Source organism: Sprattus sprattus (genome assembly GCF_963457725.1).
Source record: "Sprattus sprattus genome assembly, chromosome: 20".
NCBI classification, from domain to species: domain Eukaryota; kingdom Metazoa; phylum Chordata; class Actinopteri; order Clupeiformes; family Clupeidae; genus Sprattus; species Sprattus sprattus.
In genome coordinates this window covers 24,465,416-24,483,104 of record NC_137918.1, presented here as the reverse complement: position 1 = coordinate 24,483,104, position 17,689 = coordinate 24,465,416, and the positions used below count along the sequence as shown (strand labels likewise).

At 42.0% G+C, this 17,689-nt stretch overlaps 1 long non-coding RNA gene across 1 annotated transcript; it reads right to left on the bottom strand.

The window, feature by feature from the left end:
- Window positions 1-1,903: 1,903 nt before the first annotated feature.
- LOC308381798 lies at window positions 1,904-3,793 on the bottom strand. The gene is made up of 3 exons (XR_013969036.1): window positions 3,647-3,793; window positions 2,218-2,345; window positions 1,904-2,102 (listed from the first exon to the last, which is right to left on the bottom strand). It is a non-coding gene; the product is annotated as an uncharacterized lncRNA (long non-coding RNA).
- Window positions 3,794-17,689: the final 13,896 nt, after the last annotated feature.

Genomic DNA, 17,689 nt, shown 5'->3' with positions numbered 1-17,689 from the left:
CACACACACACACGCTCACACACACACTCACACTCCCCAGTGCCTCCTCACAGACTGACAGCAGAAAAACCTCCCTTCCATCCATCGCTCCTTCTTCAAGGAGCCTTGAATTCTGCTTTTGATCGTCTCTCTCTCTCTCTCTCTGCGCCTCCAGAGGAAGCTGCTGTGTTGCCCCTCTCTCCCTCACAGGAGCAGAGGAGCACTCAGGCCCCAGTCACCCAGCTCAGCCTCACCCAGCACCAGGCTCCTGAGGGCCCTCTCTCTCTCTACCTCACAGGAGCAGAGGAGCACTCAGGCCCCAGTCACCCAGCTCAGCCTCACCCAGCAGCAGAGGAGCACTCAGGCCCCAGTCCCCCAGCTCAGCCTCACCCAGCACCAGGCTCCTGAGGGCCCCAGTCACCCAGCTCAGCCTCACCCAGCACCAGGCTCCTGAGGGCCCTCGGCAGGGGCCACTGGCAGGGGCCCCATGGGAGTAGACTTTCTGGGAGTAGACTTTCTGATCAGGCCCGTCTTGCTGCGCTCTTGTCAGGATGTGAATTTCAGCTAGTCACAATTGCGATAGTCATTTCATCTCCGTCAGAACCCCAGTGGTGTGTGTGGATTAGTACAGGGCTGTGTGGTGGGTCGATGGGGAAGTCCAGACCACCCTTAATTAGAATCCATTTAATGAGTGATTTAATGCTGTCTCTCACTTGGGGAGATGACAGAGGAAATTAACTCATTGATCCAAACAAGAGCACAGTTCTACTGATTTTGGGTCATTGAAACATGTTTATCAAGTAGCCCCACCCCCCGACTCTTGTCCCAGCAAACAAACACACACACGCACACACACACACACACTGTAAAAAAAAAAATCGTAAAAAAACGGTTTTTTTCCGGCAGCTGGGGTGCCAGAAAAATACCGTAAAATAACAGAAAATTACTGTACCGTAAAAATACGGTTATTTCCCGTAATTAAAATACAGTTTTTAGTTGTAATTTTACCAAGATTTTCCCTTATTTTCAGGTTTTTTAACATTAAATAACGACATTTTCACATTTTAAAACAATTAAATGACCTAGAAAAACGGTAAATAAACGTTATATTACGAACATTATTCGTAATACAACATTTATTTTCCATTTTTCTAGGTCATTTAATTGTTTTAAAATGTGAAAATGTTGTAATTTAATGTTATTTTACGGTATTTTTACTGGCACCCCAGCTGCCAGAAAATTACCGTTTATTATAATTTTTAGTGTATAGTCACTTACCTGATCTTTCAGCCTTTGAGAATATGCCTCTCTCTATCACTTGTTCACACACTAAATCCATTTATTGGTCTCATAATTACAGAAATGTGCTGTTAAATTAAATTACCCATGAAGATGGTAGATTAACATTGTTATACGAGTAATAATGCTTACATTTACAGAAATGTGCTGTTATTAGTTGGTTTTAATGGCATTATTTGTTTAAAAATCCTGTATATAATTTTTTATGAGATGTAATATAATAGTATACAACAATAATTTGATTAATCTTTAAAAACTAGTTAAAAAAAATGAATATTTAAAGCACTTTCAACTTAAAAAAAAACTATACTCACCTAATAACACCATAATTATTTTAATTTTAAATGGTTTAAACCAGTTTTTGGCCAGTCGGAAAAGGGGCTTAAATGAATTGTGTTTGAACAAGACTAAGCTGAACAAGAACAACTACAATTTCCCATTCTCTGTATTTTTATTCTGTATATATATAAAAAATAACTAACAGGTAACCATACAGCAACTGGTTCTGAAACAAACAAAAACAAATTCAACTGAATTGGAAATGAAAGAAAAAAAGTTAAAAAAAAAAAAAGTAAACAAAAATCCACAGACTCTTGATATCTTCTAATATAATTTCCAACTCGACTGCAAATGTAAATGTTTTTTTTCAATAAGGCCCAATACATCAGCCCTTCATCTCCAAGTGGCATAGCAATCTTGTCACTTCTTGCGACGATCAGCTACTGCTGGGCAGCTCCGCTTGGGTGTCCAATGCACACAATGCTAGGCTGGTGGCCTCTCGATGAATCAGGATTCTCAAGCAATGATGAAATGCTCGTTCTAGGCTGTAACACAAAACGTTTGAATTACTACATTATTAAACCAGCATGGGGAGGAGACCACAACACAACATCAGGAGGTTCAGTGATGCAACCAATAAGTCATAAGACACAAACATACTTGCACAAAGTCCATGAGGTAGGAAATGGCTGATTTAACACTGCAGCGACTCCATCCAGCCCCTCGTCCTGATGGCATTGGTGGAAGAAGGTGTATGAGCATCTGAAGTGCTTTGAAGCAAAGCATGTCTACATGAAAATATTAGAATCCAAATTAGATATCTACCATTACACAAGGTTAAAGTGCATATGACACCTAAAAAAAAAAGGTAAACGGCATATAATTATCAAGACTATACATAAAACATAGTACTTTGAAGTCATTTGTAAACCCGATGATTGAAAAATTAGGTTTGTACACGATTTCAAAGTGTGGTTTTCGCGACGCTCTTCGGCAAGCAGTGCCGGCTTACCTGAAACCTGAAGTCTGTGGCAGAAAATTGCTCAAAATTGCTGAATTCTTCACCCTCCATCGATAGCTGTGTGGTGTGGGAACGAATGAAGTCTACCACCACTGACATCACAGGGTCACCTGGCGGTAGACCTCATTCGTTCCCACGCCACACAACTAGCGATGGAAGTTGAAGAATTCAGCAATTTTGAGCAATTTTCTGCAACAGACTCAAGCAGAGATGAGATTGAGGAAGACTTCGATCCGGATCAGTTTGTAAAGGTGATTGTGAGCATTGAGCCGTATCTGGAAGACGAGCCAGCAGAAGAGCCGAGTTCTGACAGTGATGACATAGTAGCTAGCTAGCCTCGCTGCTAATAAGTATAACGCCCCCCTCATTGAGGCAGATGTACCGTTTGCCTCCAGTCTCTTAGCTCTTTCACAGCTGTTGTTTGTTAGGTCAGCCATTCTAAATACGTGAAATACATTCCCTATTTAATGGATAGAGAGCAATGCTTCCAGCATTACTTCACAGCAAATTACTTTAGTTGTCATTTCAAGCTTGCTGGAGAAGGCACTCTTGTGCGACACACATTCTGCACCCACTTCTCGCGTACTTCCTCGTCTTTTGGAAATTTGAAAAGGCTAAAAGAATGGGAACTGACGTTCGAGCAATATGCTGCAACACACCCTGAAGGCATATTTACAACTGATCCTTAAGAAATAGCCGGTGGCTCCCTGAGAAAATGTGTTTTCTGTCAGGAAAAATGGCGACCAAGTGCAACAGAGTACCTCCGTTTAAATATTTTAAGTTTTTTAACGCAGGGTGGTAGTGAGTCGCTTGGGAAGTCGGTAGCTCAGTGGCGCTGCATTCAAATGATGATTTTAACTTTAAAGTCAAATGTGTATATTTTTCCTCAACATATATATATCTATTGTGAAATACCACCTTCGTTCTATTTATTAAAAAAAATTAGTATTGAGGTGTCATATGCACTTTAAGTCATCTTGAACAATTAAACTGGCTTCAGTTATTATCCATTGCATAAAAGTTATAAGTGCATTTCCCCCCTATCTTTCTGAATGCGAACCAACATACCATCACTGTTGTTCCTGGTGGTTGAAGGATTTTCCAGATCCTCAGACAACTCCAACGCAGCAACCTTCATTAGCTTAGGGATGATGTTCATCTGCCATTTGCGAAGGAAAAGATCAGCTTTCCCCTCAAACTGGCTATCGAAGTCGAACTAAGATGTACAAAGATAAATATTCAATCCAATTTATTCATTTGAATTTACAGGCTATATTTACTGAGATATTGGGGGGGGGGGTAAGTGTTCCTTTTCATGGGTTGAAGGTAGAGAGTGGACATGAGGCATCAGTCAATAATACCAAAAATACAATGGCCCTTATTTCTGAAACAATAAACATTTGGTACATCAGTAAAATGTGGGGTGGGAAGGTAAACATCATTTTTTTTTCACTTACATATCCCTCATTGTTAGGGCTGGGCGATTTTTCGATTTCGATTTTAATCGCGATGTAATTTTTTTCTACGGTTTTAAATGAGACGTTCGATTAGACGGCGCCTTCAAAAAAAAAAAAAAAAAATCAATGTTTTCACAGACCCGCGAATACAGCGCCGCACGTAGCCCATGGGCGTCGCGACAATGTAATTGGGGGGGGGGGGGACAAGACCCCCTCACTTTTCAAAACAAGTCGTTTCGACCCCCCCACTTTTGCAGTCAAAATAGTGCGTGCGTGACTGCTGGTCTACTAGTCCATTATTCTTTCCATTGCTTCACAATTAAATCCGTTCAACTTTATCAGTGGGGAAAACCCACAGCGTTTTCCTGGTGTACTACGCAGCCTCATCACGCACGCAGATTCAACTGTCATTAATGTTCATTCATTCTCTGATTTGATCGGAGCGTCGCGCTAGAAGCAGACCACAGAAATGGACATACGGATTTTTTTTTCGAAGAAGAGGAAAGTAAGTTAGGAAAGTAAGAGTTGCCCAAGTTTTACCTGTAGTGGACAATTAAGGACCACCCAATGGACATTATCTGGCTATAATCGTATTGTTATTGCCATAACAACCGTGAGCTAATCTGGCGTTAACGTTAGCTAGCTAATGGCAGTTTTTCTAACGACAGCAGCGACTAAACACACACTCACCAAAGAAGATTTTTTTTTTTTTTAATGTGTCACTCACTTGTATACCTCTCTTTGACTCACACACGAAAGATGATGTCAATGCCACAAATACAATGAACATTGGTGTGCTGGGCATGCTGTCAAGCTTTGCCATGTATGAAAACTATTTCCCCTACGTGAACCGTTTACTTCTGGCAGCTTCCATCCTTAAAGACTTTGGGTTTCAATACACATTTGGCCATTTCTGACCTGAGCAGTCATACTTTAATGAGGTGGTCAGGTTGAATGTAGCCAACATAATTATCAGGCCACCAAACCTATATCAATTGTGAATTTGATATGCTGATAACATGATTTACATCTCAGAGAAAAACATGGTAAAATGCACCAGAATGCGGGTATTTGCATGTACGTTTTTCAAAAAATTTTGGGGTGATTTTGTTCATATCGTGATATAAAATCGAAATCGAAAATTTTTGGGGGAAAAAATCGAAATATAAATTTTTCCCATATCGCCCAGCCCTACTCATTGTGTTCCTGGATTTTGACACTCAATTTAGGAAACGTGGTGACAACATTCTTGTCAAGACGCACCTTGTCATCACTGGATGGGTAACTGAAAATAACAGACAGCATCAACCAAACCATTTCTAAACACACATTGAAGAGTTCAGAAGTCCACCTGACCTTTTTTGTGGTAAATTGGAAAAAACACAGCTGGCATGATTATCGTATAGTAGGCACTGAGAATATTTCCCTTTATATCATACCTAAATTTTTAAGTTTTTGCACCTGAACTCTTCAATTAGAAACATGTATTGCCATCAGTTATACTCACACTTCACATGTATTGACTAAAATATTAATTTTAAGTATGAGATATATAAGAACAACTTCCACTCCACTGTCAATACTTTTGAATCTCACACTTTGACAGTGTCGTCAACTTACAATCCTCATCTCTCCTCAAGATTGCTGACAGCAACCCTCACAAGTAGCACCCTGTTTTTTGTGCATATGGTACCAGATTTCTCATATTCTGTGAGTATGTTTGGAGCTTTTGATTGAATTAGTACTTTGAGTACTCCAATCCACTGTCGTCCAGCCTGTCATGGGAAGGTAGAAAATGTGTCTGTCTTGGCAGGGGAAGAGGCTGGAGAAAAACACAAACCAAAGCAAAAATGTATGAGCCATTGGTGCAGTTTAAAATCCCTAAACAAACATTTAAAACACATATTTTCAACAGGACTGCAACTCGAACAAACTAAACTTAAAAGGCATTTCACAACCAAACAACACAATAACATGTAATGCTGGTGTGCCGTGAGACTTTTTTCCCCATAGAATACATAGATTGTGCTTCGAGAGAAAAGGGTTTGGGGAAAACTGATTTCCACCACTGGCGTTGCCCCTGCTCTATGGTTATAATATAAAATGGAGCAAACTAGCCAGCACGATATGCTAAATAGCTAGCCTTAAAGCTATGGCAAAAGAGTATCTATGATATGTGCTTAAAAGAGCCTTCGTCATTAGAAAACGCAATATGTTACTAGCCAGGTTTTTACTTTCTCTCACTCTGCATGTTTTCAATAGCAAATACAAAATGCCAACCAATTTTACAGATTAAATTATCCAGGTTGGCTAGATAGCTAACTTGAACTGTACATGTTACCTTAGCTAGCTACTATGGCTTACATTACTTTACGACTACGAACTGAAGGTTGTCAGTGCAAGCTAGCTAGTCAAAGTTAGCCAGAGCCTCATATGGTGTTGGCTACACTCACATTACGGCCCCCATTCAGCACACCAACATAACAGCACGACAACCTATACACAATGAGCCTTTCATCGTCAAATACAATGCCAGGGTATTAAACTTTGTATTTTTGAGAACTCAATTAAAGTACAAAGACATTTACCTTTAGTCTTCTGCTGTCGTGTGTCTTGTCAGTGTTGAAACTCCGTGGTAACCAGTGCAAGAATGTTCTATTTGGGCGCGCGCAGACCCTACATCGGCCTCAATGCGGGAGGCGTATGAGAGCATAGACATAACACATGTATATGTCTATGTATGAGAGCATAATCTGTATGCTAACGGTATACTTTTAGCAGAGAGGCTAGCTAGCTTAAGCTACTATGTGTCTTAATGGAGTTTTGGTCTACGCGAAATCAGCAACCTAAAATAATATTTGACAGCTTCAGTTAAGACCACCAATACTGTGCACCATCCGTGTTGCACATAAACAACTAACCGAGTCAATGTAGACGTATAAAAAGTCGTGTAGATAGCTTAATTCACATCAAATATTTCCCACTAACAGGCTACACGCCGCCATCTTTGTTCAGTTTCGATATTTTTGAGTGACTCACTCTCAACCAATCAGAATGCTTGATTTCATCTACCCGTGTTACAACAGTAAATATACGTATTTCTAATGGGTTTTTTCTGTGTAAAACAACAGAAATATTCTGTGTTTTTACATTTACAGTGATTTCATGTTATTTTACATTTGTCATGTAAAATCACAGTTTCTTTTTGTAAAATGAATGGTATTTTAAAAATACAGAAAAAAACTGTAAAAATAAACAGTAAAATTCTGTTTTATTACATTTTTTTTTTACAGTGCACACACTCTCACACACACACACACACACACACACACACACACACACAGACACACACACACACACACACACACACACACACACACACACACACACACACACACACACACACACACACACACACACACACACAGACACACAGACACACACTCACTCACTCACTCACACACACACACACACACACAAACACACACACACACACACACACACACACACTCACACACACACACACACACACACACACACACACACACACACACACATATGCCACATCCCTCATGCCACACCGTCTCCTGGTTATGTGGGTCAGTGGATAGGAGGTGTGTGTGTGTGTGTGTGTGTGTGTGTGTGTGTGGGTCAGTGGATAGGAGGTCAGTCTAAAAGTGGGTAACATTGACTGGACCTGAAGGACTTCACATTAGTCAGGGAGGGAGCAGAAGAGAGGGGAGCTGGAGAGGGTCTCATCACGGCAGAGCCAATCACAGCTAGTGATAGTGAAGTGTCTGTCCCCTCACATCACGGCAGAGCCAATCACAGCTAGTGATAGTGAAGTGTCCGCTCACATCACGGCAGAGCCAATCACAGCTAGTGATAGTGAAGTGTCTGTGTCCGCTCACATCACGGCAGAGCCAATCACAGCTAGTGATAGTGAAGTGTCTGTGTCCCCTCACATCACTGCAGAGCCAATCACAGCTAGTGATAGTGAAGTGTCTGTGTCCCCTCACATCACGGCAGAGCCAATCACAGCTAGTGATAGTGAAGTGTCTGTGTCCCCTCACATCACGGCAGAGCCAATCACAGTTAGTGATAGTGAAGTGTCCCCTCACATCACGGCAGAGCCAATCACAGCTAGTGATAGTGAAGTGTCTGTGTCCCCTCACATCACGGCAGAGCCAATCACAGCTAGTGATAGTGAAGTGTCTGTGTCCGCTCACATGATGGCAGAGCCAATCACAGTTAGTGATAGTGAAGTGTCTGTGTCCGCTCACATCACGGCAGAGCCAATCACAGCTAGTGATAGTGAAGTGTCTGTGTCCGCTCACATCACGGCAGAGCCAATCACAGCTAGTGATAGTGAAGTGTCCCCTCACATCACGGCAGAGCCAATCACAGCTATTGATAGTGGAGTGTCTGTGTCCCCTCACATCACGGCAGAGCCAATCACAGTGATAGTGGAACTCTGACTGCTGCAGATAGCTGGCTCTGTCACCACAGTGTTATATACAAAGTTCAGATAGGACCACTCTCGTCTGTAACCATTTACAATGTATTAGAGCAGTGGTTCTCAAACTGTGGTACGTGTACCACTATTGGTACGCGGCTCCTTCTTGGTGGTACTCAGGCAGTTTTCCCATTTTTTATGACTAGGATATTAATCATTAAATATATTTTAAAATCATCAAACCAACTAGATCCCTATAATTTAAGTTTCTTATTTATCTGAGCCATGCTTATTCTCCTGATCAGGCATTACGTAAGGGATAACGGCCGACGAGCTGTCCAGTTCTACAAAGGTAATGGACGCTGCGGGGCAAAGAACTCCACAACGCGAAGCGGAGTCCATTACCTTTGTAGAACTGGACAGCTCGAAGGCCGTTATCCCGCTTATCTCCCATTTACAACATCCAAAAATGTTTTTATTATTATTATTTAGAATTCCCTTTATCTTTAGGAAACGTAATATGCATAATAACCTGATGAATTCTCAATTTGAAGCCTAGTGCTCCCGTTAGAGAAAGTAGTGCGTTTTTTGAAGAAAAAAAACGTTATGTTGGTTGTCAATGGTAACCATTCAAGAGCATTGATATGGAACGGCGATATAACTTTTCTACTGGGACTACGTCCAAGGTGTCCGGTTATACGAACTTAATGTACAGCCCATTAGCCAATCAGAAAACAGCATTTCGTTCCAGAGGGAGATAAAGTGAGGTAATAACACTTAGTTCCTATCGTGCAGCATGCTACCGAAGGTCAATGATATTTACAATGGTGGTACTTGGAAAGCCAAAACATTTTCTGAGGTGGTACTCACGGTGAAACGTTTGAGAACCACTGTATTAGAGTATTGAGAAGCTTACAACAGCATAGGGCCCAATCCCATTTCTCATCTCTACCGCTACCCTTACCCCTACCCCTTCGCCTTCGCTTTTTCAAACGGAGCGGTAGCGGAAGGGGTTGAAACGCTAGCCCTTCGAATTGGGATAGCACTTCAACACTTACGTACGTCATCAGTACGCTGCGTCAGCTGTTACGTTACCGGAGAGCGACAGCTGTCACTCACCAGACATAAACAAACATGGTGCCTGCAGCTCTTATTTACACAATGCAACATTTCATCAAACAAGTTTTAAAATCATGAATTACAAAGAAAATACTTTCATTTGTGTGATGCTTTCCCTGCTGTTTCCGACATTTTTAAATGGACTCGCGCGATGTTTTTTCTTTAATGATCACGGGTTCGCAATGCATTGAGGGAAATCAGTCTACCCCTCCGTTTGAAGTGTGCCCTCGGAAAATCTTCGTTTGGAGCGGTAGAAAGCGCTTCCCCTTCCCCTACCCCTCTGTCTTAACGTGAATTGGGACGGCCCTACCGCTCCACATGAACGCGCAAAACGGAGGGGAAGGGGAAAGACGAAGGGGTAGCGGGAGAAATGGGATTCAGCCTAGGTGTAGCATACAGCGGTTTTAACAGCCCCCATCCACACCGGAAGAAGTCGGCAGCAGATACAAATGTTTAAAGCAATAACAAAAAAAAGTCCATTTAAGCCAGTCCATTTAAACCAGTTCATTTAAGACCGTCCATTTAAGCCCGACCATTTAAGCCAGTTCATTTAAGCCCGACCATTTAAGCCAGTTCATTTAAGCCAGTCCATTTAAGCCAGTTAATTTAAGCCAGTTCATTTAAGCCCGTCCATTTAAGCCAGTTCATTTAAGCCAGTTCATTTAAGCCAGTCCATTTAAGACCGTCTTCAGTCATTCCAACCCGCCTGCTGAGCTTGCCAATGAAGTACCCCCCACCCACCCAAGCTCCATCTCTTTAATGTTGTTCAAATTTCGTGTACCGCATGTCAACCTTCTTATTGTCATATTTTACTCAATTTATTAATGGTCATGTCTTTTACTGTCATGTCTTGTAATTGTATTTTGTATTTATTGTTTTTGTATTTATGCTTTGCATCATTATGTTATTGCTTTAAACATTTGTATCTGCTGCCGACTTCTTCCGGTGTGGATGGGGGCTGTTAAAACCGCTGTATGCTACACCTATGCTGTTGTAAGCTTCTCAATACTCTAATACAGTGGTTCTCAAACGTTTCACCGTGAGTACCACCTCAGAAAATGTTTTGGCTTTCCAAGTACCACCATTGTAAATATCATTGACCTTCGGTAGCATGCTGCACGATAGGAACTAAGTGTTATTACCTCACTTTATCTCCCTCTGGAACGAAATGCTGTTTTCTGATTGGCTAATGGGCTGTACATTAAGTTCGTATAACCGGACACCTTGGACGTAGTCCCAGTAGAAAAGTTATATCGCCGTTCCATATCAATGCTCTTGAATGGTTACCATTGACAACCAACATAACGTTTTTTTTCTTCAAAAAACGCACTACTTTCTCTAACGGGAGCACTAGGCTTCAAATTGAGAATTCATCAGGTTATTATGCATATTACGTTTCCTAAAGATAAAGGGAATTCTAAATAATAATAATAAAAACATTTTTGGATGTTGTAAATGGGAGATAAGCGGGATAACGGCCTTCGAGCTGTCCAGTTCTACAAAGGTAATGGACTCCGCTTCGCGTTGTGGAGTTCTTTGCCCCGCAGCGTCCATTACCTTTGTAGAACTGGACAGCTCGTCGGCCGTTATCCCTTACGTAATGCCTGATCAGGAGAATAAGCATGGCTCAGATAAATAAGAAACTTAAATTATAGGGATCTAGTTGGTTTGATGATTTTAAAATATATTTAATGATTAAAAACATCCTTCCTTTAGAACAGTGCTTTCAAACACCCATATTCTGAAAACCCATTCTTAAATGGACGGTCTTAAATGGACTGGCTTAAATGGACGGGCTTAAATGGACGGTCTTAAATGGACTGCCTTAAATGGACGGGCTTAAATGGACGGGCTTAAATGGACTGCCTTAAATGGACTGCCTTAAATGGACTGGCTTAAATGGACTGCCTTAAATGGACTGCCTTAAATGGACTGCCTTAAATGGACTGGCTTAAATGGACTGCCTTAAATGGACTGGCTTAAATGGACGGTCTTAAATGGACTGGTTTAAATGGACTGGCTTAAATGGACTGCCTTAAATGGACTGGCTTAAATGGACTGGCTTAAATGGACTGGCTTAAATCAACTGGCTTAAATGGACTGCCTTAAATGGACTGCCTTAAATGGACTGGCTTAAATGGACTGCCTGAAATGGACTGGCTTAAATGGACTTGCTTAAATGGACGGTCTTAAATAGACTGCCTTAAATGGACTGGCTGAAATAGACTGTCTTAAATGGACTTGCCATAGGAGCAACTGTGGTTGGTACTGGTGAATCAGTTTAGCTGTAGCCAGCCTGAACTTAAGCTACTCTTGATTTATGATACTTCCTGAGTTTGAGGGGTTTGTAGACGAGGGCAAGAATGATCGTCATGAAACTGTTTGCATCTGTCTAAATGGCCCTTTAAACAATGAGTCACCAAGACCCACAAACACACGAAATCGTGCGTGTGCTCTCCCAATTAACGACTCACACAACCACAATCCCTAATGGTTGCACATACCTACACACAAATACACATAGAACGGAGAAGCATACTCTTTGAAGTACATACACATTCTCTCTCTCTCTCTCTCTCTCTCTCTCCCTCTCTCTGACACACACACACAACACACACACACACACTTGTATGTAGTCCAGATAAACTAGGCTACAGAGGCACTCATTAATAAACCCCCAACCCAAAGGAGTTTTACCCCCTCCGCATCCACTGCAGTGCTTGGTAAACTAGGCCACTGGTGAGTAATGTGAGGGCCTGTAATTAGGCAATCATTTGCACATTCATAGTTTGGGATTTCAAGGCCACTATGCCTGTGGGTCACTGTGGCCAGCTGCAAAGTTCTCAGACAGGAAAAGACTTTTGGATCTCGTTAGGGGCCCTGGCTCAAGGGACAAATGCCATTTCAGAGAAAAACTCAACGATATATTTAACACAAAATACACATGACTAAAAAGATGCAGGCAAACCATGCTAAAGTCAGTGGGATGTTAGTGCATGTGTGGAGAAGGGGATAGTAGTCAGGATGTTATCTCATGTGTGGTGAAGGGGATAGTAGTCGGGATGTTATCTCATGTGTGGAGAAGGGGATAGTAGTCGGGATGTTATCTCATGTGTGGAGAAGGGGATAGTAGTCGGGATGTTATCTCATGTGTGGAGAAGGGGATAGTAGTCGGGATGTTATCTCATGAGTGGAGAAGGGGATAGTAGTCGGGATGTTATCTCATGAGTGGAGAAGGGGATAGTAGTCGTGCACAAAGAAACAAAACGTATGGAAGCAACAGAACAAAGCAGAACAAAGGCAACCCCCCCCCCCCCCAAATAAATAACCCCAGGGGATCCACCCCAGGTGAACTGGTATAGGCTATCCACCCCAGGTGAACTGGTATAGGGGATCCACCCCAGGTGAACTGGTATAGGGGATCCACCCCAGGTGAACTGTTATAGGCTATCCACCCCAGGTGAACTGGTACAGGTGATCCACCCCAGGTGAACTGGTCTATGTGATCCACCCCAGGTGAACTGGTATAGGTGATCCACCCCAGGTGAACTGGTATAGGTGATCCACCCCAGGTGAACTGGTATAGGGGATCCACACCAGGTGAACTGGTATAGAGGTGGGAGCGCTCCACCCCAGGTGAACTGGTATTGGGGCTTCACCCCAGGTGAACTTCTAACCAACATAAACGAGTTTGAAAGGGGTGGATAGACATTATCCAAACAGAAACAGAATGCAATGATTAACATGAGGGTCATCCCATTTAATTGAGTTGGATTAGCCATGCCCCTGTCTCTCTCACCAGGCGAAGGAGGCTGATGTAAAGTATTTGCATCATATCCTGGGCTTGATGTAGGCAGCTGCGTCGTCTTGTTTTATATCAGCTCCTCTTTGCAAGAGCAGGAAGCTGACGTGAATCATATCTGCCTTTGAGGTGCACAGCAGAAGAGGAGGGGTGAGATTTGGGCTGTGCCTTTATTGTGGGATATGCTTGATGTACTGTATGCCTGTGTGTGTGTGTGTGTGTGGGTGTGTGTGTGTGTGTGTGCGTGTGTGTGTGTCCATGTACGTGTGTGTGTGTCCACGTACATGTGTGTGTGTCCATGTTCGTGCGTGTGTATGTGTATATGTGTGTGTGTGTGTGCGTCCATGTATGTGTGTGTGTGCGTGTGCCAGTGTGTGTGTGTCAGTGTTTGTGTGTGTGTGCGTGTGTGTATTTCCATGTGCATGTGTGTGTATGTGTGTATATGTGAGGGAGGGGGAGAGAGAGAGGGGGAAAGAGTGTTACTTTGAGCCTGTGTTTGATTGACAGCAAGCGTAGGGGAGCAAGAAAAGAGAAGAGGGAGCTTTCATGCCTGTCTGTCTGTCTGTCTGTCTGTAAGGCCCAAGCCCACATGAGCAGCGAAAGGCATTTCAGCTCTTTTTGAGAATGTATTAGGGCAACAACAGGCAAGGATGGAATAGATAGACAAAATGTTTTTTTTTTAATGAATACAGTGTATAATATTTTGTGCATTTCAGTTATGTAATGAAACAAGTCCTGGAGTCCTCTTGAATCATGATATGATAGCACCCTCGCGTCCTGCCAATGCCAGTATCCCAGTCAACTAGCTATCCATGCCTGATTTCAACTAGCTATCCATGCCTGATTTCAACTAACTATCCATGCCTGATTTCAACTAGCTATCCATGCCTGATTTCAACTAGCTATCCATGCCTGATTTCAACTAGCTATCCATGCCTGATTTCAACTAGCTATCCATGCCTGATTTCAACTAGCTATCCATGCCTGATTTCAAAGTGCCCTTGATCTTTATGCATAGGCTGGGCAGGACTATATTTTGCAGAATATTTGTCACTATGGAGTGTCAATTCCACCTCAGCAAAACCCTCAAAGCTCGTCACACATTGCATTTATTATTGAAAAAGGCAGAAGGGGTCAGCTTAGTGTTTAAACTCTCTTACACCCACTTAGTCCAAATTGTAATGACACATGAGAAATCATGAGACTTTCATTCAAATAAGCGTTAAATAAAATAGATTATTTATGTATTTGTTCGAAGAATTGACCAAATGAATCATTCATAAAAAGGCAGTGGCTACGTATTTGGCTCATTGCTGGTTGCTTTTTGACTCGTATTTAAATAATGTCATTTGAGTTTTGGCCACTTGCTGCCAAAAAAAAAAGCCTGCTTAATTTAGCTTTCTTTAACTTGATTGAAAACATTTTAGGGAAGAGCAAACTGTCAGTGTATTTATTGCATTCAGTTAATCTAGTTCTTTAAAATCTGGCACTGCAGTCACACACACCTTGCCAGCTGTAATGAGAGCTTCGGATAGCGTCTGTTCTTAAGTACTCAAGGTAGATCGACTACTCAAAAAATGGGAGACACAGCATACTCATTTAGTCTATGAGTCAAGTCTCAGCACTTGAACTTCATGCATAATTATAAGACTAGTATCAATCATTGAAATGCTGAAACCTTGAAAGAGAAATTTCCTTTAGGTTTTGCCATGTAATTGTAGTGGTTTCTGAAGCCTAACATGGGAACAACTGTCCAATGGTTGAGACCCAGCTCCATGAGGGGGCGGGGCCCTTGTGGCATTGTAAATAATAATAATAATTCATTTTATTTTTAACGCAATTGGCCTAGTTTCCCGAACGCTAAAAAGGACTTGAAATCGGTCGTAAGAGGGATATTGCAGAGCGGTTTCCCGACGCCGCACTTACGGCAATGATGAGTCTATGATGTCGCCAAAATCCACGTAGGCCGTTAAGATACGTCGTTATCGGGAAACGAGGCCATTTTCATTAAAAAGAATCTCAGAGTGCCTACGTATTAGAAACTACCTTTAATAATACAATAATATAAAAAATGAGTTAACATAAGCATAATAGAAAACTTAGTGGTTCTAGATTTAACACAAGGCCTGAAATGCCTTCTTGCCATTGTAGAAGTAAGAAGAAAGTGTAGAAGTATTACAGACAGCCATGTTCTAGGTGATGCATTGATATGTTTTCACATATGTCCCCTCTTTTGAACAGATTTTGTAGCTATATAGCCATTCGATTGGCCACCAAATTTAAGGGTGGTTTTCAAAACCATTTTAAACTTCTAGATTTCAGATATCAGTTTTTTATCAATGTTTATGGGCAGGGTCTTTGTCGGTGCTTGCACTTGAGAATTAACTATAATACTAGCCCTTTTATTGATTATTATTATTAGTTGAATTAATATTTATCCTACATATGTCCATGACTGTAGCTTAATGCAAAACCAACCTGACAGTAATTCTGCAGGTTCTGGTTTTTCCAAGGCTCTCAAAAGTACTGACTCACATTCAGTAGTTGTTTCCCATCAGTGGCCAGTTGTTTCATTGTTGTGCAAGCATATGGTGTTTTGTGTTTCGACTCCATGCCATTCAGTATCATACATGCGGCAGCGGCAAGACTGCACAGACATTCCGCACATACAAATATTAATACGCACAGTTAAAGCAAAGTAGATAGGAGGCAATGTTTTGACAAAATAACTCCATGATCCAGAAAACAGATATTAATGTGTTAGTCACATGTAACTACATCAGTAATACCACACAAACCTATGTTTACTGGTCTCCTTTAGCGCCCCCCCCCTCCCTCCCTCCCACACACACACACAGACATACACACAAACACACACACACACACAAACACACACACACAAACACACACACAGACATACACACAAACACACACACAGACATACACACAAACACACACACAGACATACACACAAACACACACACACACAGACATACACACAAACACACACACACACAGACATACACACAAACACACACACACACAGACATACACACAAACACACACACACACACAAACACACACACAGACATACACACAAACACACACACACACAGACATACACACAAACACACACACACACACAGACATACACACAAACACACACACATATTTTATTCATATAATTGTAATGTTGAAGCTCTGTGCTTCTTTGGAACTAGGTCAGCTGAGGAGAGCATGTGTGACTAAACAGTGCAGACTAGTGGCACTGTTCAAGAATAACACACCCACACACACACACAAAAGCACACAAACACACACAACTATTATAAGACACTAACTATGAAATATGCCTGCTCCGATCTGTTTTGATTCCCAAGATGCCATAGATTTGCTGCCATTGTGATCATTTCATTCTTAATGAGAGCTCTGTGGTCCACTATGGCTGTATGTGTGTGTGCCCGTGTGTGTACAGTACATGTGCCTCTGTCACAGTTGCACGAAAAAACACAACACCTACTTTATCAAGTGTGCTCAAAGATTATATTATGATTTTAATAATCCCCTGTAGTATGCCCGCCATGAGTGTACTTGTATCCTATTTCAAGAGCTTAGCAGCGCCCCGACACCTGGCCTGTCGGAGGCATCCTCTGCTGAGAAGCTCACTAATCCTGCCGGCTGCTGCTTTAACAAATTGTCTCTCGCTGTATTGGATTGTTTCACAAATGATCACCAACACGACCCATTTTTGACTTCACCTGGTTTCACCCGTTGGGCCCGCCAGGAAAACACATGGTGGCGCGGTGTGAGCTCAGCTCTCTAATCGCACACCTGGAGGAAGGTTAGCTCGTTAGCTCGTAGCACGTCTGTGAATAATAAGCACTTTCTCCCCGCTTACACCGGCCAGCAGCAGTACTGTCAACTGGCCTGACATGAACTTGAAAAAAAAGGAAAAATAATGACAAAAGGGGCGCTTCAATATGACCACCTACTATTGTAATCAATGGACTTTTGAGCAATGAGTAGCTGAAGGTTGTCCATTCAGACTCTTTTTTGATGAGTGTTGTGGAGGGCCTTGTGCCACTGCCATGTAAGAGAAGGGTGGTGGACACCAAATTAGCGTTGAGTAATGAAACCAGCCCGATACAACACAAAAAACTAAACTAAACTGAATAAATAAATACATAAATGTGGTCAGTGTGGGTCTGTTCCCTCTGACCGTCTCAGCTCAGTCATGAGTAGTGTCTGTGCTTTGGTTTGCTCCCGTTGCTGTGGTG